The sequence below is a fragment of the Patella vulgata genome, chromosome 5 (assembly GCF_932274485.2).
Source record: "Patella vulgata chromosome 5, xgPatVulg1.2, whole genome shotgun sequence".
NCBI classification, from domain to species: Eukaryota; Metazoa; Mollusca; class Gastropoda; family Patellidae; genus Patella; species Patella vulgata.
This window is the reverse complement of record NC_065883.2, coordinates 40,067,724-40,093,995: the sequence shown is the minus strand read 5'-3', so window position 1 is coordinate 40,093,995 and position 26,272 is coordinate 40,067,724. Positions and strand designations below refer to the sequence as shown.

At 37.9% G+C, this 26,272-nt stretch overlaps 1 long non-coding RNA gene across 1 annotated transcript; it reads right to left on the bottom strand.

Moving 5' to 3' along the window:
* Positions 1-10,532: 10,532 nt before the first annotated feature.
* LOC130012985 (uncharacterized) lies at positions 10,533-12,690 on the bottom strand. Its single transcript, XR_008788243.1, has 3 exons — positions 12,460-12,690; positions 12,220-12,292; positions 10,533-11,986 (listed from the first exon to the last, which is right to left on the bottom strand). It is a non-coding gene; the product is annotated as an uncharacterized LOC130012985 (long non-coding RNA).
* Between the last annotated feature and the right edge of the window lie 13,582 nt (positions 12,691-26,272).

The following is a 26,272-nucleotide window of genomic DNA, read 5'->3' as shown; positions in this document are numbered from 1 at the left end:
GCTTTCACCTCAAGCATTAACTTTGATAATACAGTAAGAAATAGGGTCACGGCAAGCATAAACGAAAAGGGCCCGAGATTGATGGGAAGTTTGGACTCAAGGCCGAAGTCAAGGTCACGGATGGTTAAAGGTGACTAGTGGAGGTCACCACGAACTTTCACATTGACCACGCCCTTTGACTTCCCTTCGGACACGGGCCCCTCTGCGTTTGACCGTTTTCTGACCGAGCAGTGTGCGGCAGGGCCAAGGTAACCGTCGATGGTTCAAGCCACGATTATGGGCTTTGAAAATGGTTATGGGATCAAGGTCGTAAGTCAAGGTCAAATGTCCCAAAACTGACTTTGAAAAGTTTGAGTTCAGTTTTCTGTAACATGACCTTGACCTACGACTTTGACCCATTTATCTTTTCTGAAGGACGTTGTCTCTGCTTTCACCTCAAGCATTAAGAAATAGGGTCACGGCAAGCATAAACGAAAAGGGCCCGAGATTGATGGGAAGTTTGGACTCAAGGTCAAAGTCAAGGTCACGGATGATTAAAGGTGACTAGTGGAGGTCACCACGACCTTTCACATTGACCACGCCCATTGACTTCCTTTCGGACACGGGCCCTTTGCGTTTGACCCTTTTCTGACCGAACAGTGTGCGACAGGACCAAAGTAAACGTCGATGGTTCAAGCCAAGGTGATAGCCTTCGAAAATGGTTGCGAGGTCAAGGTCGTAAGTCAAGGTCAAATGTCCCAAAACTGACTTTGAAAAGTCCGAGTTTAGTTTTCTGTAAGATGACCTTGACCTACGACTTTGACCCAAGTATCTTTTCTGAAGGACGTCGTCTCTGCTTTCACCTCGAACATTAACTTTGATAATACAGTTAGAAATAAGGCCACGGCAAGCATAAACGCAAAGGGCCCGAGATGGATGGGACGTTTGGACTCAAGGTCAGAGTCAAGGTTACGGATGGTTAACGGTGACTAGTGGAGGTCACCACGACCTTTCACATTGACCACGCCCATTGACTTCCTTTCGGACACGGACCCTCTGCGTTTGACCGTTTTCTGACCGAGCAGTGTGCGACAGGACCAAGTTAAACGTTCATGATTCAAGCCAATGTGATAACCTTCGAAAATGGTTACGGGGTCAAGGTCGTAAGTCAAGGTCAAATGTCCCAAAAATGACTTTGAAAAATTTGAGTTTAGTTTTCTGTAACATGACCTTGACCTACGACTTTGACCCAATTATCTTTTCTGAAGGACGTCATCTCTGCTTTCACCTCGAACATTAACTTTGATAATACAGTAAGAAATAAGGCCACGGCAAGCATAAACGCAAAGGCCCCGATATGGATGGGAAGTTTGGCCTCAAGGTCAAAATCAAGGTCACGGCAATATTTACACCTAAAGGCCAATCCACTGATCAACACCAAATAGTATTTTATAGAAAATGGTGGCTTTGCGCAAAAATTAAAGTATACGAAAATTATATTAATTTTTATGAACTGCAGTGTTAGGCAGCTAGTGCAGTGTGTCGGTTTCCGTCTAAGTGTCTTGTTATTCGAGTCGGTTTCCGTCTTAGTGTCTTGTTATTCAAGTCTAATTAGTAAACAAAGCAAATGGCGTCAAACGGATGAAGTTCTCTCTCGTTAGAAATTAAAAGGTCGGTAAAATAAAAAGTTATTTATCGATTTGGCTGAAATATGGTGTGTGGTCATTGCTAGCCCCCCTTAACATCCTCTGAAAATTTCAAGTGCCTATGACCACGGGAACTGGTAGAGGTACGAAAGTGCAATAGCGCCGACAAGTGTAGTGTAAACAACAGCGAAGAATTTTTTTAAATCAAGATAATATACTAAAATAACAAATCATTAACAATTACAATGGCTAAGCCAATCAATATTTTCCAACTCAATGCAAATGGGCTGTGGTCTCGTTTGATAGAACTCAAACAATATGTCTATCAAAACAATCCAGACATACTATGTATACAAGAGACGAGGCTAACTCCCCAAAACAATGATATTAATTTAGACAGTTATACAATGTCGAGACATAATCGACCGGGTAAATCAAACGGAGGGGGTCTTGCCATTTATGTCAAGAACAACATCCCATTCAGCAGATTCAAACAAATCAATTAGAGTTAATGGCAATTAACATTGTTATAGGAAATAATCAATCTTTAAGCATAGTAAATGTCAACAACCCGCCAAATACCAAAACAAAAACTAAGGATTACGATAGGATTTTCAAACAAATTCCGGGAGACAACATAGTCATATGTGGGGATTTTAACCGGCCCAACTAATCACCGGAATTCATTTACAATCACCGGAATTCACATATAATCACCGGAATTCATTTCGAAAACCCCTGATTCCTCCCACAAAACTAATTTATTTTAAATGTATAATACATTATAATGTAACGAATTACTATTTTGATATCCCCACAGGCCAAATAAAGGCCCTGTGGGTATATTTATTTGAAAGACTACCGGAATTCATTTCTAATTATCGCCACAAATCTAGGGAGACTACAAGGAGATATCAGATTTCACAAATTGCAATGGTAATGGTACCATTCCATCTTATTCCGCCATTTCACCATCTAAATTTATGTATTTATTGTGGTATAACAAGATCACATTAATGTCAGCATTTACATGTATCAAATATATAAGCTTGCAGGTAGTCGAATGGACCGTATAATTATATTAGGTAGCCCTAAATGTTCCAATTTCTTGCTTTAAACACGCCACTGAACCAGAATTAAGAAATTATTAGTTGTTTAAATTTAAGATGACCACAGTTGGATTAAGCAGAATATTGAAGTAAGAGGGGGTTACGGTTAGACGGGCTCGGCATCTAAACACTAAACTACATAGGGAAGATATACCACTATCAGCAGGATAGTGGAGTAAGGGAGGGTCACATTCAGATGGACACGGCATCTAAACACTAAACCGACACCAAACCTGCAGAGTGAGATAGTGGAGTAAGGGGAGACCACGATAAGACGGGCCTGGCACCTAAATACTAATCCCACAAAGACGATAACTACCAATCCAGAAAAGAAATCGACTACCAAACATTACGTTTTGTTTTTTGTATTTAATAAAAGGATGAACATCCAACTAAACCTACTCCATGGCCTGAGGCCGCAAATGGAAAGATTGCAAAATCATATTCTAAAACGGGAAGAAGCTTTGGCTCTCCTATATATGCCTTGTCTGCGATATCATTTCTGTGGAAGCGGACGTTAAAACACCAGGTAGTAGTAGTAGTATTTTTTAAAGGTGAAAGATTTACACGAGAAATGAGAAAGCATAAGGATTTTATCAAACGGAAACGCCAGGTTAGCGTTCCAAAATATTGAGGACGCCCAATTGGCAACCACCAAAGAGGGTTATAATTTATAACATACCCTCAGACTATACTGACGAGGAAATCCTCAATAACTTAAACCTAGGGGATACAATCCCCCTAGCCATCTATCAATACCCTGTCAGACAGGGAAAAAAAATCAGAACCGTGCAGGTCACTTTTAAAAAAAATGACACCCCACAGGGCATAATATATATATATGCTTTATGAAAGGAGGCCGTTACACCCCTACATTCCAAAGGTAAAAAGATGCACTAAATGCCAGAGAATAGGGCATATTGAAAAATTCTGCAGAAGCCAAGCCATCTGCGGCAAATGTGGGAACACCCACAAAACGGAAGGGTGCAGAGCCACTCAACCCAAATGCGTGAACGTGCGTTAACTGCAAGGGGTATTATTGGGCGGATTCACCAAAATGTCCAAAATATATTAACACAAAAACCATGCAATACACGCATGGAATATCATACAATGAAGCGACAGCACATGTTGCAAATAAAACTGATCCCCAAAAATCGCCGGAGACAACCACTCCCAGCAGGGAAGAACTCAAAAAAGACGAGAACAATAAATTCTTTACTCCGAAATTTAAGAGCGCGGGAGATTTCTTCCGCTTTTGTAGAGACTTGGCAAAGCTAGGATCGGTAAAAGACGAGGAGGAACGGCATGTGGAAATAGGGAAAACCATTCTAACATACGTAACTAACACCACGAAAATTAATAAAAATATCTAAACCCCCCAAAAATCGAATTAAGGGAAACCCTCTCAAGCAGAAAGGGTCCCAGAGACAGAAAAAACAAATATTCCACCAACCTCCGCAACAAAATCAAAGGAAAACCGAAGAAGCCGTAGTTACTCCAGATTATCGGCCAAAAGAAACATAAGCTCAGTTGTCAGTGACGACGGAGACAATTCGTTAAGACACGGAGACAATCCCATGATAACTGACAATGAGATAATCAACCAAGACAAGTGTAGTGTAAACAACAGCGAAGAATTTTTTTAAATCAAGATAATATACTAAAATAACAAATCATTAACAATTACAATGGCTAAGCCAATCAATATTTTCCAACTCAATGCAAATGGGCTGTGGTCTCGTTTGATAGAACTCAAACAATATGTCTATCAAAACAATCCAGACATACTATGTATACAAGAGACGAGGCTAACTCCCAAAAACAATGATATTAATTTAGACAGTTATACAATGTCGAGACATAATCGACTGGGTAAATCAAACGGAGGGGGTCTTGCCATTTATGTCAAGAACAACATCCCATTCAGCAGATTAACAATAAATCAAACAAATCAATTAGAGTTAATGGCAATTAACATTGTTATAGGAAATAATCAATCTTTAAGCATAGTAAATGTCTACAACCCGCCAAATACCAAAACAAAAACTAAGGATTACGATAGGATTTTCAAACAAATTCCGGGAGACAACATAGTCATATAGCAGAAATGTGAATTTACACAAATGGAACTATGTGGAGCATAATAAAATCACAATAAAAACTTGCAAATCCATTTTACTCCAACCCAAAAAATCATCAAACATAGGATCATTGGCTGAACTAGGTATCTTCCCAATTCAAATTGATATTTATCAACGAATGTTGCTATTTTATAAAAGACTAAATACACCCGACATAAAACGTACAAATCCTTTACTATCCGCCGCATATGTGGAAGATGTAGAAATAGGCAAATCAAATCCCAAATTATCATGGTCAGCAGCAATATCCTCCCTCATGGACCAGTTCAACTTATCTCCCTTGCAACTTTCAAAATCTAACATTCAAACGGCCATAAGGTCCCAATTCAATACTATTTATAAAACCGAATATATTTCTGGCAATTCAAAACTTAGAACTTACGGCACTGTAAAACCTACTATAGACTATCCAGCTAATTATTTGCTTCATGTACACAATAAAAACTTCAAGTCTGCTATGACCGCACTACGATTGAGTTCCCATAAACGAGAAATAGAGAGGGGCCGGTACAAGAACGTCCCCCCTGATATGAGACTATGTGCACTCTGTTCCCTCTCTAAAGCAGAAACCGAATTTCACTTCTTAATTGAATGTCCACACTATCAATCTCTTAGGCTAAATATTCTTTCTGCTACATTCAGTAACAACAATTTGGCCATAACGTTTGAAAATCTATTTGACCCTCCCCCTTCAGTTTCTGTGAGTGTATGCCATTATATATATAAAGCATTTCAACGTAGAAATCAAGCCTCGACCTAATAAGGTATTACAAGGCAAAACTTCACATTTTATTTTTTTTATCCTTTTGACATCTATACATTTTTGAAGTAATGTTTCTGATAGATATTTTCACTTTTAACATAAACCTATGTATTTTATGTTTAGTATTCTTATAAATATATATATGTATATTGCTATTTATTTTTTGTCATGTTACTTATGTCATGTATATGAATTGTATGCGGCCTGAAATGGGTGTTATGATACAATAAAATCTTATCTTATCTTATCTTATGTGGGGATTTTAACCGGCCCAACTAATCACCGGAATTCATTTACAATCACCGGAATTCACATATAATCACCGGAATTCATTTCGAAAACCCCTGATTCCTCCCACAAAACTAATTTATTTTAAATGTATAATACATTATAATGTAAGGAATTACTATTTTGATTTCCACACAGGCCAAATAAAGGCCCTGTGGGTATATTTATTTGAAAGACTACCGGAATTCATTTCAAATATATGCATCATGGTTATGATAACGTAGGGCGCGTCGTATTACCCAATAGGCCGAACTCCAAAATAACACTAAAAAACAATTTGCGTCGAGTTACCCAATAACTCCAAAATAACAACCAATTACCTATTTGTATTCATCAAAAAGCCTCTTTTATCAGCATTTCAGTCCTAATTTTTTAACTTACAATATTATATGACCAAATCCATACACCGGAATTCACTTTGGAGGTATCAGAATTCGCCCGTACAATCTTCCTATTTACTTATATTTTCCATTAATATTAATATTGAATTACTTTAAAACACATAAAATCACTGGAATTCACATTGAAAACACATAAACACCGGAATTCACATTGAAAACATATAAACACCGGAATTCACTTTCAAAATATCCGAATTCGCACTGAAGACCTTCGTATTTACTAATATTTTACATTAATAATAAATTACTTTAAATCACTGGGATTCACTTTGAAAACATATAAACATCAGAATTTACTTTCAACATATCGGAAATCGCACTTAAGACCTTCGTATTTACTAATATTTTACATTAATAATAAATTACTTTTAAACACCGAAAATCACCGGAATTCACATTGAAAACATATAAACACCGGAATTTACTTTCAAATATCGGAATTCGCACTTCAGACCTTCGTACTCGATCACAAATATTTTACAATAATAATAAATTACTTTAAAACACCGGAATTCACTTACAAAATATAGGAATTCGCACTTTAGACCTTCGTATTTACCAATATTTTACATTAATAAAAAATTACTTTAAAACACCGGAATTAACTTTGAGCAAATCGGAATCCGCTCCAAGACAAGTACAAGAGACACTTAACTGTTTACAAAGGATAATTACATAAATGACCATAAATTGCTCTACACACTTGTTACTGTACTTGCTTGAAAACGTTGAGAGAATACTCTTCGAAACGTCGCCCAAATAAATCAGTAATTGTTCTTCCATAAGTATGTGTTATAGTTTATTGCTCTATCCAGTTACTAAATGCCTCTAAAAGATCATTATCGTCATCAGTATGGAGATGTGGCAGTTTCCTCTATTAATACAAGTAACAGATTGGAAGGTAAATATGTTAAAACCAAGTGTAACCTTACTTTTCTGATGCGATGCAGAGACAACAACATTATAACCAAAGGCCTACAGATTAAGTCCCCCGTCCAATCAGCAGCCGCCAACAGAATAGTGGAAAGGGCGAGCAAATGTCTCATAAGAGAGCGCATCCAACAACATCGCAATACCAAACACCGTCTCAGCAACCTACGTGAAGATAAACTCTCTGATCTGAAGGACCTCATGTCCCCAGCAGCTAAAGTCCCTAGACAATCTAAGAGAAACGACTCGCTCCAACCATCTGAAGAAATTTAATAACCTCAAGACCACCCCGTCGTCCCCCACAACAACCAAGACAACCAAAGCAGATTTTCTTACTAAAACAGTCATCAACCTGAGCAGTCGCAACCTAACCGATGACCAGATCACACTACTGTCCCGAGGTCTGAAGTTCACCCCAACGAACCGTCCAGTCAACCATGATCAATTCATCACCAATATAGAGAGAGGCTTAAGACAGTTAGCACCTGACGGGAAGATCGATTTTCTTAGGCACCAAGTCACCAACCTCATAACTAAGTCTAAGACTCAACAACCATCCCACAACTTAACCCAGGCCCAAAATACAGCCCTCAAAGAGTTGAAGAAAGACCAGACTATCACTATAGTAGCTGCAGATAAAGGAAAATCAACTGTCATTATGGACAAAAGTGACTACCACGAAACCGTCTCCCTTCTACTGTCCGACCGCACCACCTACAGAAAGTTAAGAAAAGACCCAACTAAGGCCCACAATGACAACCACACAGCTCAACTTACTAACCTGAAGACCCAGAACCGACTAACACCTTCGCTTTTCTACAAGCTCAAACCCTCCCATCCAAGACCACCTTATGCCAGGGCAACCATCAAGACACACAAAAACCCCATCAAAGCCAGATTATTAGTTTGTTCCCGTGACTCAGCTTATTATAACACCTCACAACACTTATCAAGAATGCTGTCCCCATTAGGCAAAGAAGCAGATTCCTTCATTAAAGATTCAAAAGACTTTTGCAACAAATTACAAAACCAACCCCATGATGTACAGATCTTATCTTATGATGTTATTGACTTATTCACCAATATCCCCCGTGAAGATGCCATAACAGTACTCCGACAGAGACTAAGCAACTTAGAAACTCCATTAGAAACCAGTTTAACAGTCGAAGACATCATAGAACTAACCAAAGCATACATCGAATCCACATACTTCGCATGGGGAGATGATTTTTATGAACAGACACATGGTTTACCAATGGGAAGTCCCCTTTCTCCAGTGCTTACCGAGATTTATTTGACAAACTTTGAAGAGGTGGCCCTGTCAAGATCACCTGTCCAGCCGATAGCTTGGTTTCGAAAAGTTGATGATACTTTCGTAATCCTTGACCAAAATGATGATCCAGGCACCCTTCTCCAGCATTTAAACAACCAGAATAATAGAATTAAGTTCACTATTGAAAAAGAAAATAACCAGTGCCTACCCTTCTTAGACGTCCTTGTTACGAAAACAGACACAGGACTCACCACTAGTGTATACAGAAAACCTACCCATACCGACCAGTATATCCATTATGATTCGAACCACCCACATAGTGTCAAAAAGTCAACCATAACTACCCTAGCCCGTCGAGCCATCAATATATGTGACGACAACTCCCTCCCCAGTGAACTCACCCATATAGAAAGCATACTCTCTAATTTGAACGGATATCCGCCCCAGTTAGTCAAGAATACCATAAAAGAAACAAAAAAGAAAACCGTTGCTGAACAGCCCAAGCCAGATAAACCACCCATACGGATAACCATCCCGTTTCAAGGAATGTTATCGTACCACATCCGAAGGCTACTCGCAACGACAGGCATCCAAGTCATTTTTTCCAAAGGACGCACGCTTAAAGACCACCTGAAAGCGAATGGTAAACTGCAACCCACCATTCCACTGCCACCTAAAGGATGTGTCTATGAAGTTATGTGCTCGTGTGATATGACATACATTGGTGAAACTCGACAACCCCTACCTAAAAGACTCGCCCAGCATAACTCAAGGTCCCCCACAGCAGAATCAGCAGTTGCCCAGCACTTCCAGTCCAATCCAGGCCACAAAATCCAGTCGTCTAAGACCCTAGCCCTCAACCAACACAACGAAAAGACGCGGAAAATCATGGAAGCAATACACATCAGGAGATCCAAACCAGACCTCAATCGCGACACAGGAATATTCCTCCCAAGAGCCTATGATGAACTAATTCTTAACTAATGTGTACATGCCTAGACTTCCATACGTGCTTAAGTTACTCAGTTCGCGTATCATGTGTATTACTTGTTTATTCTCGTTATCCATTTGTAGAACTAATTTTAAGAAGTATGTGTGTCAAATGGGAAGGAGTGTGCAGGACATAATTACTTAGAAGCCCGTGGATAGGACTGTGGTGTGGCTTTCCAATATTATAATTTACCACTTATTTATGGTCATTTATGTAATTATCCTTTGTAAACAGTTAAGTGTCTCTTGTACTTATCCTAGGAATAAATGTATGTGTGAGTCTGTCGGAAGGAAGAATGTTGGACTATCATTAGTTGTGCTATGTTGTGTGCATTTTAATACTAATATTTTGTAATTCATTTAAATATGGCTTAACCATTTAATCCCTATGTAGCTCACTACTCCTCTGATGTTTTCGTAACATGTATGGCTTCCCTTTTGTTTGGTTTAATGGTATGTTTACCCCTATTATCAGTCCTTTATTATTCCCTTGATGTACCCTCACCTAGTCAATCACATCATGTATGGTTTCTCATTTGTCATGATTGGTTGTCCAATTAAAATTATTTACCCCTATAATCCGTCATATGTATATTGCCTTTGATCATGTTGTTTTTTAATCCTTTGATCTTGTTGTTGTCATGCATGGTTTCTGAATTGTTGTTATTGCTTGTCTATATATAATTGCTCTACACACTTGTTACTGTACTTGCTTGAAAACGTTGAGAGAATACTCTTCGAAACGTCGCCCAAATAAATCAGTAATTGTTCTTCCATAAGTATGTGTTATAGTTTATTGCTCTATCCAGTTACTAAATGCCTCTAAAAGATCAATATACATCAGGACTCAGACTAGCAATTATTTGCCCTTTGACTTCAATGTTAAATGACTGTAACATCACAGGCTGTAGCTTTTTGCTCAACATTCCGTTGGTTCCAATCTTTATAGGCACAATGGGGACAACAATGATTGCTCTGCAGAAAGACACTCTACACCCCCTATCCCTCCGCTGTAATATCATCAGTATTACCCAAAACTGCTATGAAATTGCAAATTTGATCCCTTTTCTCCAATTCTAGACCAAAAAGTCAACCCAAAAATGCAGGAAGAGGGGAGAAAAAAATTAAGGGAAAAATTGTCTATTTATAACTCGCACTACATTCGTCCATCATGAAATAAGGGGAAATAATTACTAGTCTTAGTCCTATATACCTCACATGTTTCTGCAGTTTAAACAAATCTGTTGTTATCTAATAAACAAACATATATGCAATTCCCTGGCCAAAGAATATGAAAATCTATGCATTTTCAGATGAGCTGTGCGGCATTCTGCAAACACTATAATACATCAGAAAACTGCGGAATTTCAGACAGAAATTTAAAAGCACATGAATTTTGAATTCCACAGAACATTTTTATTTTTGAACATAAATGCATTCTGTAAAAAGATGAGATAAATTCAATATAAATCAAACACGAATATACTTTAAAACAGTAATCATGATGCAATATTAGACTTTTTAACACTTTCATCGAAAACCACACAGTTTTTCTCTGTTAACGTAGTTTCAAGTGCCAAATTGTGGTCAAATCTAAAATGTTGAAACATGCAGTGCCTATCAATTTTAAAATATCTCCTATATAGCTGTATTTCCATAGGATAAGTAAGTTGAAATAATCTGATTATGTAACACTACAACAGCTTTTTCATCCCTACCCCCCAGTTTGGAATCTGATAATTTAAAAGCACATGAATTTTGAATTCCACAGAACATTTTTATTTTTGAACATAAATGCATTCTTCAAAAAGATGAGATGAATTCAATATGAATCAAACACGAAAATACTTTAAAACAGTAATCATGATGCAATATTAGACTTTTAACACTTTCATCGAAAACCACACAGTTTTTCTCTGTTAACATAGTTTCAAGTGCCAAATTGTGGTCAAATCTAAAATGTTGAAACATGCAGTGCCTATGAATTTCAAAATATCTCCTATATAGCTGTATTTCCACAGGATAAGTAAGTTGAAATAATCTGATTATGTAACACTACAACAGTTTTTTTATCCCCACCCCCCGGTATGGAATCTGATACAGTGCTGACCAATCATAGGTCGCCCCGTTCACTCGGGCCTGTCAAATGATTTACAATGGCGATGGTGCCTACAACTTTCCTGACCAAAAGATATGCACAACCGTCGATCAACACACAAACCATTAATGTTATCTTCCAATATGAGAGGCCATGATAAACACACAAGCTTCCTTTTCAAGCTCGGAAATTAAGTCATCACCAAAAAGCAAAGTTTACAGAGGTCCTCGGGGCTGGAACCCAAACTGATTACGATTTGCCCTCCACTTCCACCACAGGTGTCATAGAGATCAGGGATGAAATTGATATGCATCATCGTTCTCCTAAAGCCAGTCCAGGAAGAGATCAGGTTTTGAGATGTAGACCTGAAATGTTAAATTTGGATGAGAATGAGAATTCTGGGAAATACTATCCAGGGAAATGGTCATTGACATCCAGAAAATGGTCAAAATGTGGAATTCTATCATTCAGTTAAATGTCAAGGGGAGAAGACAGGCCTGTGCAGTACGAAATTTCCAGCCCATTACTATTAGTGAGCAGAAGTGGGGATGAGGTTGGGTGTACTTCTTAAAGTGTATGAAATGCACATTTATCTCACCTGTTTTGCTTCTTTTTTTTTAATACTTGTGTTGAGGTCAATCATTCCACTCTATGAAACATTGCCCTGGCACCTGAAATGATAGGAGGCTGGGGATAAATATGCAATAAAAAACAGTGAGAAAATAAGAAAAAAATATGGTTTCAACTGGAAATAGAAATAAACCTCTTTATTTCTCGCGAACAGCCTGTCACTGGCCCTCCAAAAAGAAACCAGTTAACAATCAGTAAAAAAGTAAACCTTGAGTGTCACATAAGTCTAAGCCAATCTCAAAGGTAGATGCCATGTTTTGAGGTTCGGTCTAAATATTAAGGCCAACTGCATGTTTGGTCAAAAGTCACACAGGTGTGAATTTTGGAGTGTACATGTTAACATTTCATTGTATGATGTCAAAAACATGTTAGGTCTAAATGTTAAGGCCAACTGCAGACTTGGTTCAAGGTCACAACATGTAAATAGGGTTAGGGCACATGATTTTTTGACACAATTGTGGGCTTGGGTTAGGGTCAGAACTAGGTCTTGGCTTAGGCATTCCAGTGCAGTTTTGATGGCCATCAGTTCCGTGGTGTACACAGAACAGTGTTCTGGTAACCTTTTCCTGATGTTCAGCTTTACTTTGTGTATGTATATGCCGTATACTGTTGCTCCTTTTGTCGAATTTTTTGATCCATCTGTGAAAATTTGAGATGGTTACTCCATTTTGATTCTAGTAGTTCCATTGCTAGTGTTCTAGCCTCTATTGGGTTAACGTGTTTGTTTGTGACTTGACTTAAGTAAGTGTTGGTGGTTGGATTTCCTAATTGCCAAGGTGGGGTGTCGGGGAAGGTATGAGTCTCGATAATTGTGCCTTTCAAGTTGTGTTTAGTTAGAATATCATTTGACATTAGTCCAAAGGACACGGGTCTGGGTTTTTTTCCTAAAACCTATTCGTTTGAATTAGCTGAGACAGTTGTATGTTGGGCATCTTTGTTTTTGAAATTTGCAGCTTGCCCCAATATTTGAGTGAGAGTTCCTCACGCCCGAGATCAAGCGGATCGAAGCTCTCCCATTTCGTGTAAAAGGGCTACTGTTTTTGCTCCTATAGCTGCTCTAGTCTCAAGTCTTATGGCTTTGTTTTGTATTTTGTCTAGCCGGCTTAGCTGACTATCGCCACACTGATCCGCAATGAATATTTGCTTGGCCGCGACAATCATTGATAAGGATGACATTGATGCGGCTTAATGAGCTAGAAATATTAACTTTTTTCCTGCGACAAATTAAATTCTAAAACATTTTTTGTATATATTGGAAAAATAAATAAAGGCGTTTGACGTATTTGTAGGTAAAAATTATTTCCGATTTAGTGTAAATGGGTATTAAATTGACTAAAATGCAGCATTCTCTCCGAAGCAGTTATGTCTTATGTAAACAATGCATGCGCCATTCAGCCAATGATTCACAACAAGGCAGTCGTCTATGACAGAGATATTATACGAGACTCGTAATTCTCTGTGAAACAGATTGGACTATCGCCTGCGTTGGCATACGCCAGACATCCGTAGTCGATAACCGAGCGGATGAGTGATCTATATATTAGCATTAAAGTAATTATATTAGCGTCCCAGGTTGTCCCTCTGATATATTTCATCATGTTGAGTATTTTTGATGTGCGACTTACTATGCCATCGATATGAGGCTTCCAAGATAGTTTAGAATCGAATGTCATGTCAAGAAATTTGGCCTCTGTTTTAAATTCAATTTTTGTGCCGCTTAGATTTAAATCAATTTTCCTATTGCTATCGGTCGGGTGGAACAGCATTGCTACTGTCTTTCCCTCTGATATGATAAACCCCCATTCATTTGCCCACTTAGAAATTTGTTCTAAAGTGTATTGCAGTGATTTTTTGATTTTACCTATATCATTCGATGCCTTCCAGAACGAGCTGTCATCTGCGAACAGCCCCGATTCTGTGTCCTTCCCCCCATAACTGGGAAGATCATTTATCATGATATTGGAAAGTATTGGACTGGTAACGGATCCTTGCGGTGTTCCGTTTTCCATTTTGAATTTTTCGCTCAAGCAGTTCCCTACTCGTACTCTGATAGGCCTATTGTTGAGAAAATCTTCTATCCACTTGTACATTCGGCCTTTGATTTTTGCGCTGTGGAGTTTGTGTAAAAGACCGTCCACCCACACATGGTCAAAGGCCTTAGTTAAGTCGACGAAAATTGCGCAGAGGTATTGTTTGGCGGTAAATGCTTTGGAAATGTCATGTTGCAATTTAATGATATGATCTGCAGTAGACCTGTCAGAGCGGTAGCCACTTTGTTGATTTGTGAAGATGTTATTGTTTCTAATGTTTTGCATAAAGTTGATGTTAGACTGACTGGGCGATACGAACAAGCTAAATAAAAAGTGATTTTTCGTACAACCAGGGGCCATCATCCAGTATGTTACAGTCCGAACCGAGATCTTTGGGATATAAAAGTATATAAAATAAAAGTTTCATCATGTCGAATAAAAATTGTGACATTAAGACTAAGAGGGACTACAAGATTAAAACGTGTTTTTTTGTATATTCTGGGATCATAATTCAGGAAGCTACGATGTGATATGCGCAAATATCGAAAGGAACCAAGATCTTTGGGATATAAACATATATTTTAAGTTTCATCACAATCAGATAAAAATTGTGTCTCTAGAGTAACCACAATCTTGGAATTACATTACATTACTTTTACACTATTTGCTTATTGTGGTATGAATCCGTCTGCTTAAATAACGATAAGAGTTATGTCCCTATATTTTCGGTAAAATGTCGGACAAGAAAATTTTTAAAATCCCAACCCTAACTCATTTGTTTTTCAATATTTTCGAATGAGATATGGTTTGTCGATAGAGCAACGTGTGAACTTCAAATTGTATCCCTGAATACCTCGCGATTGAAGGTCACGGTGAAGACTAAATGGGTGATTTTCATGGAAATTGGGTCTGTTTTGCATAATTGTCGACTTTCATCTGCTCTAACTCGACTTTTTTTCAAAATTTATTGAAATTTCTCATTTTTCATAGAAAAAAAATGTTTAAATAATCAGGATCGACATTCTACATCGAGAATTTGCGAAAATCCATATTCACTGGATTTGTAGACTGGATACCAAACCACACCGAGACTGAATATTTTGGCAAAGCGTGTTGAATGGGAGCCGGAGTTGATATATTGACCCTTTGAATAACAATATTGGCGATTGGGTACCTGAATAATCCGTCGATGTATCCCAATAAAAAATAAAGTTTTTGGTAACTTTCGACACAAATTTTCATACTTTTGCAAGTTAGTTGACAACGATTTTATTTCTTATGTTGTTAGAACTGGTCAAGCTGGAAATAAATTGGTTTTAATTTTTATCGCAAACCCTGCTCCAGTGGAGTTATCGCGATCTGAAGATAGGGTACTTTTCAGGTATCTCCAGACACGTATCTTGTGTAGTCTCCTGACACCTATGGAAAATGAACTTGAACCGGGTGACCATGATAATGTGATAGGGTTAGACCCTGATTATCACGAACAACCAAAACCTAGTTTGCCAGGGTCATGCAACAGCGGTAGTAGTGCGACAAAAATAGCTAAAATTTGGCCTAAAATGACAAAAATCAGTCGAAAAACATAATCGGCCTGTATCTCGGAAACGGTTGATTTCTGAAATCGGCGATTTTGGCTTGGGAGTAGGCTCGATGGGTCGACCAAACCCTGTGAGTATGAACTTAATTGGCCGCCCCCCCCCACCTTCGAACATCTGCCTGATATTGCATGGTTTTCTCGTGGAATGGCTCTTAATAACATGGATTTAGCTGTTCAAGTCATAAAAATTAATTGAAAAAGAATATACTTGTTCGTCTCAAGATCTTAAACTCTGTGTATCATTCTGAAGTCAATCGGATGATAACTTTAGCCTCTAGAGCATCACAAGATTTTTCAAAGTGATCAAGGGCCATAACTCTGGCAGTAATTATCGGAAATCGCTGAAAATCATGAGGCTTCTTCGTCTCATGGCCTTAAACAATGTATATAAATTTGAAGTCTATCGGATATTAACTTTAGCCTATAGAGCGTCCACAAGATTTTTCAAAGTGATTAAGGGCCATAACTCTGGCAGTAATTATCGGAAATCGCTGAAAATCAATCGGATATTAACTTTAGCCTCTAGAGTGTCCACAAGCAATTGTGGATGCCAGACCGACGGACGGACGGGGGGCGACGACAATATAAGACCACATTTCAATGTGGGCGTATAAAAACGGTTGGGGCCAAGTTTAGATTTCTCGTTGATTCCATAAAGTAGTTAGGTTTTTAACCGTTAAATATTGTGTAATTCAACATGGCGCTCAATGGGTTTGATATATATAGGTTAGAATTAGTACCAAATAGTTTATTTATATGAGAGTCAAGGTTTGGACTATGCCTTGGAAATCGGAAGTAGGAGGCGACTTGTAGGTGTCTGTCATTTGTGGACTGAGGTGAGATTGTCGGATGTATTAACTGGACGGGTAGGCCTGTCATCCTTCGGTTATGTGTCTTTGTTGAATGAGTGGCTTTTTATCAACCAGATCGGGGGATCACGTGGCTAAGTGGGTAAGACGCTAGCTCGCTAGCCTGGAGGTCGGGTGTTCGATCCCTGCATTGGCCGAGAAAGTTCATCCAGATTTTCCGGCGTGGTTCCCCCTTGTCAGTGATGCAGGACGGAGGGCCTGACAAGGATAGCTGTCTAGTCCTTCGGATGAGACGAAAAACCGAGGTCCCGTGTATACATTGGAATGCACGTAAAAGATCCCTAGGCAGTTGGAATTCGATATAAGAGTAGGCGATAGTGCCGCTGCCCGGGCAAAATTTCCCTCATAGCACACTGTATGGCGTATACCCGTCTTCATTAGCCCAGCATAGGAGCAGAACAGTAGGACGTTAAACCCCATTTCATTTCATTTCATTTCAACCAGATCGGCTCTGGACCGGTTTGATTCTAAGGTATCTCTTGTAGCCGAGGTTGATCCCGGGGCAAAAAGGGGAATCACAAGATCGTAAGCAGAGAGTGAGAAAATATAAGAGATAATATAAGGCTTGAAGACCTGATTATCCCGCGTGTCAGTGACTAGTTTCGTTCGTATTGAACTCTTCAGACTTATTGGACTCACGTGGCGGGGGTTTTGATTTATACTATTCGGTGGGGTTACAGGGGTTGGCCCCTTGGCGGGGTTTGCAAAATTGTTACCAGAGTCGGTAGCTCGCTTACTGGGGTTGTACAGAGGTATGACAACTGATCATTTAGATTGATTCCATAAGTAGTTAGGTTTTATGGAATCAACGACAAATCTAAACTTGGGCATTCCAATCATTTTTTTGTTTGTTTTGTTTTGTTTTACAATGCTCTACCCCTGAGTGTTCCAACTTTGGATTTATATTGAGCCTTATAATCCTCTCACGGGTGTTATCTCAACACCATTGTCTATATACTATCCCTTTATTGTTATGACAAGTAACAATGTTACAAACCAACCTAAGGCATCCTGGTTAGCAAAGTTATGGACACTAGCACTTCAATCTAAATGATCATTTGTCATACCTCTGTACAACCCCAGAAAGCGAGCTACCGACCCGGGTAACAAATTCCCAAACCCTACCAAAAGGCCAACCCCGGTAACCCCGCCAAGTAGTAACCATGGAAACCTCACCAGGTTTTCGGAATAGTATAAATAATCAGCGGCTGCCAGGCAGTATATGCCCACATTTTACAAGCTAAAAACAAACGCGATTCGAAAAACGTTTTGAAAATATATTCATTCCATTTCCAAAGCCACCACCCATTCTTGGGGGGAGGTAGGTCGAAGTTTCAGAAAGATCCCATGGTTATATTCTGAGATATAAGCATTATGGGAAAAGAACAAAAAAAAAACAAAAAAAAATAATAATAATTTTAACAACCATCGGCTGCCAGGCAGGATACACCCACATTTTGCAAGAGATGGATAGGGAACAAGCTAAAGACAAACAGGATTTTTTGTACAATCTGGGTCAATTATCCAGAAAGTTATGGCCTGAAATGTGCAAATATCGAAAGGGACTGGGATCTTTGGGATATAAAGATATGTTTTAAGTTTCATCAAAATCAGATAAACATTGTGACCGCTAGAGGGTTCACACTCCACAACCTTCGTATTAAACACTTTTACACAAATTGCGTACAAAGAGCGGCCATTTTGTCGGGCGGTTTCATTTCGATTTTCCCGAAATTCAAATTCAACCTTCATTATGGTGGAATGGTGATGCATTTAAACGGTTTTCAAAATCGGAAAAAAATGTGACCTCAAGAGAATCCGGAAGCTAAAAATGCGATTTTTCGAACAATCAGGGGCCATAATCCAGGAAGTTAAGTTCTGGTATCCGAGATTATCAAAAGGAAGCAAGATCTTAGTGTGTAATGGGGATACATTCACACGTTTTTTTTAAATCGGATAAAAATTGAGACCTCTACAGGGACCACAAGCTAAAAACGTGATTTTTTGTTCAATCAAGGGCAATAATTCAGGAATACGACCTGATATGCGCAAATATTGAAAGGAACCAAGATCTTTGGGTTATAAACTTGCATTTCAAGTTTAACACATGACACAATTATATGGAATACAAGTTACTTAACGAGTTTATTACAGCGACGTTTCGATGAGGGTTCTCCCGATTTTGTCAAGCAAAGAATGACCATCATAGTGCAATGAGGATATATATATATATAGATGTTTGTCTTTGTTCCATATTTTGTATATATATCCTCATTGCACTATGATGGTCATTCTTTGCTTGACAAAGACGGGAGAACCCTCGTCGAAACGTCGCTGTAATAAACTCTTTAAGTAACTTGTATTCCATATGATTGTGTCATGTGTTATTCTCATCCAGTTAGATAAAAATTGTGACTCTACAGTGTTCACAAGCTAAAAACATGATTTTTCGTACAATCAGGGGCCATAATCTATGAAGTTACAGTCCGATACATGCCAATATCGAAAGGAATCGAGATATTAGGGTGATAATGTCGAAAGGGACTGAGATCTTTGGGATATAAAGATATGTTTTAAGTTTCATCAAAATCAGATAAACATTGTGACCTCTAGAGGGTCCACAACCTTCGTATTAAACACCTTTACACAAATTGCGTACAAAGAGCGGCCATTTTGTCGGGCAGTTTCATTTCGATTTTCCCAAAATTCAAATTCAACCTTCATTATGGTGGAATGGTGATTTATTTAAACGTTTTTTAAAATCGGAAAAAAATTGTGACCTCTAGAGAATCCGCAAGCTAAAAATGCGATTTTTCGAACAATCAGGGGCCATAATCCAGGAAGTTAAGTTCTGGTGTCCGAGATAATCAAAAGGAAGCAAGATCTTAGTGTGTAACAGTGATATATTCAAACGTTTTTTTAAATCGGATAAAACTGTGACCTCTATAGGGACCACAGGCTAAAAACATGATTTTTCGAACAATCAGGGGCCATAATTCAGGAAGTTATGGTCTGATATGCGCGAATATCGACAGGAACCGAGATCTGTGGGTTATAAACATACATTTCAAGATTAAACAAAATTGGATAAAAATTGTGACCACTACAGTGTTCACAAGCTAAAAACATGATTTTTCGTACAATCAGGGGCCATAATCCATGAAGTTACAGTCCGATACATGCCAATATCGAAAGGAATTGAGATATTAGGGTGATAAACCTATATTTCAAGTTTCATTGAAATCGGATAAAAATTGTGACCTGTAGAGTGTTCACAAACAATTGTGGACGGACGATGACGATAAACGTCCACATGAAAATGTGGGTGTATAAAAATGCCTGCCACGTGAGTCCAATCTGTCTGAAAAGCTTAATACGAACGAAACTAGTCACTGACACTCTGGATTACCAGGTCTTCAAGCAACTCTTCAAGCAAGATAAGATCTTATCTCTTACATTGTTAAATATGTGGTGTAGATCTAGATTTTCACATATTCTAACCAAGAAACAAGTAGAAGTAGAAAAATAAAAATATATTCAACATAAGTCTCTCAAACGTTTGGTAATGTATGTTAAATCAAATCAAAACACAACTTAGAATTAATTTTAACAAGATTTTAATGGTTTTTAACTAGGATATCGATAAATCTAAAGAGCTTGAAGGTCAAAAGTTTTCAAAATAAGACTAACTCAACTGTTGATTGTTTCTCAAATGTCTCCTCAATTTTGTGTAAATCTCCAGTAGAGACTTTTAGCATACGTTCTGACTTTCCACTTGGTTGAACACATATTAGTCGACTGGGGTGATCCATAATATATCTGGCGGATTTGGCCATTGAAATAGAGACTTACACTTTTGCATGAATGACACTTCATATTCACCATCTTCTATATCTACGAATATAACTTGACCTATGTACCAATCCAAATCATACATGGCAGCACCAAAATCACTGGAAGATAACACCTTGTTAGGCAAACTGTCATCCACATCTAACTTGGCACCATTGTGAGCATTGATACTTTCACCGGTAGCAGCTGAAGGATTTGCAACAGGGTTAGCCTTAGCAGTAATAATAGGTACATATGACCGAGTATTACAGTGCTGTCCACGCAAGCATTCAGGACAACATAGCATGATGTTTCCCTTGTATAGATGACAGATGGACACCTACAGCATGCAACTTCATTGTTCATTTAACTAGGTTGATCTCCAGTGAAGATTGCTGCTTCTGACAATCGCCTTAGAAACGAAGAAAAATTTAACAGCTTTCATTCTGGAGTTCGTAGCCCAATCAAAGAAGTCAACAGCATCCTGAATTACTGCCTTGCCGTTTCTAACAGCACCATCTGCCATACATTTTGAGGTACCACCTAACCCATCACATGGCCCTTTGCCATGACCCACTTCAAAATAATTCCATGTTGCTTTGCAATTGAAGCTTGTTTTGTGATTTGCAATGAAGTTGAATATAAATTTATTTCTGTATTGGCTTGCAGGGCTGTCAGTCCAGTAGTGTGTTCTCTTAATGTGATCAATGTAATCTAGTTGAACGTAAAGCTTTTCAATTATACTATAATTTATAGCCTTAACGGTGACTGCGTTATGTGCTAATTCATCAAAAACTGCCACATAGCTACTATGACGTAGGGTTTTGGTTTGAGAATCTCTATAATATATTACTATAGGATGCAAGGTTACAGCACTTTTATTCCAATATGCACTTTGGATCTCGTTCACGCTCTTACAACTGTTATTTTCAGAAAAATCCATATACACAAACATCTCATCATCAGGAAGATGCTCTTTTAGTATTCTGGACATTGAGTATTGCTGACGGACTCGTGAGACATGTTCTTCAAAATCACCCACAACTTTCCAGAAAATTTCTATGAATTCCTCCGGTGAAACCTTCTGCTGAACAATTTTCATTTTAAATTTGTCGTCAATGTTAACTCACTTTCAAAAACTTCATTTAAGCTTCTGACCTGTTCTTTGTTCTTCAAGAAAGACCCAGGGTTTTCTGAAACATTAAATCTGCAACGTTTTAAACAATGGAACTTCAGAGCCATATTTTGATGTTTCGTACACAGACAGGCGGTTCTGCTGAGAAATGATGCCAATAAAATGTACTTTAGTCTCATACGACAAAACGACGAGAGATTTTTGTTTCAGAATTCTCACAGATATTTCTGGTGAAGGTTAGACATGTAATCAGTCAATATGGAAATTTGCTGCTTCTCTCCATTACCCGATGATTATAAATCTTTTGCAAGGTTGTATACGACTATTGTTTTGACTTAAAAAAAAATTTGTTACTGAATCGCGCGCATGTCGTTTTAGAGGTTGTATTTTCAGATTCTTGCCTGTTGCCCTTAGCTTTCTTTTTGACATCAAGGTAGTTTTACTTAATATACTTTGTACTTTTTTAATATCTTCCCAGCAACCACCTTCCTAATCATAGATAAACCTTCTCTTCCCCATTCGATTTTTTGGTCTCTTTGATCTCTTCAGCTAAAATATGTGAGAAAGCAGTAATTGTCGTCTTTCTTGTTACAGGGGATGCTGTGATGTGACGCATATACTTCATTGTCTGTCTCTTTGGTGTTAAGTTTTCAGAAACCCCAACACTCTTTACTCCTTTATTAATCTTTCAATTTTCTTTTGTGCACTACGCATCCGTTTCATTATAGTTTCTTTCGCTTCGGTTATCTTTTTCAATCTTTTATTAACTTTCTTCAAAGCCCCGCTGATCCTTTTTCTTGGCCCTAATCGTCTCCCGTTTTGAAAAGGTTATCTAATAACAAGTGGTTGCTTTCGGGTACTTGTGCTTCGCCCTGTGCTATCATATTCACTGCTATCTAACCCCGAATCTCCACCAACATTCTGCTGCTCTTCTATTTACATCATCTCTAATATTCATTGCTGTTCTTTCTGTTTTTCTCTGTGTTTCTGTACTCGTGTTTTTAATTCCAGTATTTCTTTTCTGCTTCTCCACTTTGGTCAGTTGAGAGGTTGATATGTAATATTTCTTAACCCTTGACCTTTATTTCGCTAAAAAAATACTTTTGTTTTTAGCCTTCTTTCTCTCTTTCTAGGATTTTTGAATTTTGGCCTTGCATTTTGCCATATCTGAACCTATAATATAAAGAAAACCTTTATGAAACATATGTTACTCCAGCCTTGCGAGTAAACGACTTATGTTACATACTTATTTTACAGGACAAACATCCAAATATTCAGATGCATATTATTTGATGGCAACAAAAGGCAAATAATCAATAATAAATGATCTATCCTTTTGATTTTCAGATTTGAAATTATTTGTATAATCTATTACTAAGCATCTTTCGATGAAAAATAATTTCATGAAACACAACAAAAGACAGCATATTAGATCAAATAAATCTGTAAGGGGGTCTACTGTATATAAAACAAGAATATTTTTTGCGAAAATGATTTATGTTTTAAAATTACTGAAGATAATACAACTAACTGTAAAGATATGTTTTAAAATTACTGAAGATAATACAACTAACCGTAAAATGAAACTGAAGTTACCAGTAGTAACATTTTTTTTTTTTTTTTTTTTATAAGCAATATTTTTATTCAGATTTCTATCTGAATAGGGATTGGGGAACAGGCATAGCGTATATTAAACCCTTCTCCCTGTCAGATATAGATACATGTATTTACATAAAGAAACATACAATGTACAAGTGCAGTTATTTTACAGTGAGTGTGTTATAGTTGTCTCTGGAATGGATTTACAGTTTAGTAATAGGCAAATAATGTACAAGTGAAAATGTATTTACAATGAATGGTTATAATTGTCCCTCGAATCGTCTGGTGATTTCAAAAAACGAGTGAACAGTTTTAAAAATAATGAATGAGTTTTCTATGCTGTCAATTCCATACAATAGGGTTGTAGTATTTCGGTGAATAGTAGGTAAATTATTTATTGTATTATTTCGGGCATCTGAATATAAGGAGCAATTCAATAAAAAATGTTCAGTGTCTTCAAATTGATGACTACATCTGCAGGATGGGTTATCAGAAATATGGCGTAAAAATTTATGTCCGTTTAGATTGCTGCAAGAGAGACGCAGTAGTAACATAAGTTTCCATTGATGCTCTAGCTTATTAAAACCATATTTAAAATGTTTTCTGCATGTGTTGTAAAGATAATTTATCACGATTCAATTACTAATGGCATCAATGTCTTTTTGGGTACAATCAACCAAGAAACGGGAACAAACACAAGGATTAATGAAACTCACCTGTTCCTGAAGCTCGAAATTCCTGATCAACATGGATCTAGGCAAGACCACTGGTTTCATACAGAAATGGCGGGTAGCTAAAACATGTGACTATGTAAAGAAAAGCTAGAATTTGCAATAGAGCGCTTGTTTCGTAAATTTGGTATCATATGTTACGGTAACGTAAGTTTTCTTGCGGGCTTTCTCCACCTTAGCTAATCATTATAAGACATGACAAGGAGTATTTAATGGTTAATCTAAAGGTGTATATGGGTAGTTTTTATCCCAGTGTCTCCTATAACCCTACTGTAGCGATCAGATGAGATATTATGGTAACGCATGTTTCATTTCTTAAAAGCCAACCCCCCCCCATCCCCCTCAAATTTGTGATATATGCGGGAGTTTAGGGAATAACTTCTCAGATTTATTGGGAAAACATTATTGTTCATGTATTGAAATCTTTTCACAGATGGATTTGGAACATAATTTGCTAACGATGTCTCCATGTTGAGATTATATAACGTAGGTAGTTTCAACTGTTTCTGCGACAAAAGAAAACAGATAAAGTCAAGACTTATTTCTAAAATTCAGCAATATATGTTCTATGCAGCAACCATGCATCTCCTTTTAATATTATCAAGTAGATATATATTATTTGTAACGCTTTGAAATTTACTAGTATGGTTTGCGACAGTAACATATATGTTACATTTTGGGATATTCTGTTGAGTGATATAGTCACTGTAATCAGTCGACATGTTTAAATTTGTTATGTGTTCTTGAAAGAAAGTTCCAAGCAAGTGACGATAAAACCCCCACACTCGATAAGAATAGAAGGGCGGAAGATTCCCTAAGACAGTGCAGGCAGGTTAGGATCTCAGTGATGCATCCGGGGATGAGCAGGAACCAGTGTTCTTGAAAGAGTGATGTATGCCTAATATATGGCAAGAAGGAATCTGTACTTAATATTTAATATGATTAGGAATAGCGTCTAATTATCAGTAACACTTTATTCTATAAATTGCACCCCTTTATTGAGAATGAGCGCATAGCGATAGACATAATGTCCAGTTATTGAACCTGAAAGAACAGGGACAACTTGTCAACCAGTTATTCTACAAACTCAAGCCGTCTCATGATCTCATCCCAGATCCCCATACGCCAGAGCCACGATTTAAACCCACAAGAATCCAATTAAAGCCAGACTCCTAGTTTGCTCCAGAGACACAACACCTGTCCACACTCCTCTCGGATAATTAGGTAAAGAAATCTCTTCGTTCATAAAAGATTCTAAAGCTTTCTGCGACAAACTACAGGACCAACCAAAAGACATACAGATCCTTTCGTATGATGTCATCGACTTTTTCACTAATATTCCTCGCCACAGATTAACTTCCTTAGAGATGATTTTCATGAGCATATACATGGATTACCCATGGGAAGTCCTTTGTCCCCAGTCCTCAACAAGATTTATATAACTAGTTTTGAAAAGAATGCTCTTATCCACCTCACCGGTTCAAGCTACAGCTTGGCTTCATAGGGTAGATGACATTTTTGTCATTCTCAAGCAGAATGAAGACCTCAACCACCTCAACAAGCAAAACAACACAATAAAATTCACGATAGAAAAAGAATAGAACCAATGCCTCTCGTTCCTGGACGTCCTCCTAGTTAAGAGATCTGCAGATAAACTGAATACTAGTGTATATAAAAGCCCACACATACCAACCAGTACATCAATTATAAGTTTAATCATCTGCACAGCGTAAAGAAAGCTACTGTATCCATTTTAGCGTGCTGAGCCGTGAACATCTGCAACAAAGATTCCATCAGAGCAGAACTTGATCACATTGAAACATTTCTAACCAACTTCAATAACTACCCCCGACAATTAGTGCAGAAAATCATCATGGCCACCAATAACCCTACTACAGATGTAAACAAACCTAAACCAGATAAATCATCAATGAGAATAACAATATCATTCCATGCCAAACTATCATACCATCTCAGAAGACTCTTAATCCCAACAGGCATCCAGGTAACGTTTTCAAAAGAAAAAAGCCTCAAAGATTTCCTGAAGGCCAGTGGCAAACTTCCCCCAACTGAATCACCTGCACGCGTGACAGAAAATATATCGGAGTTACCAGTAAACACCAGTGAATACTCAAATTGAGATCACGTGATTTTTCGCATTTTCTTAGTGTACCGTTCAAAATTTCCCGGCACACTTTGTAAGAATCACTGCTCTAGAGCATCCAC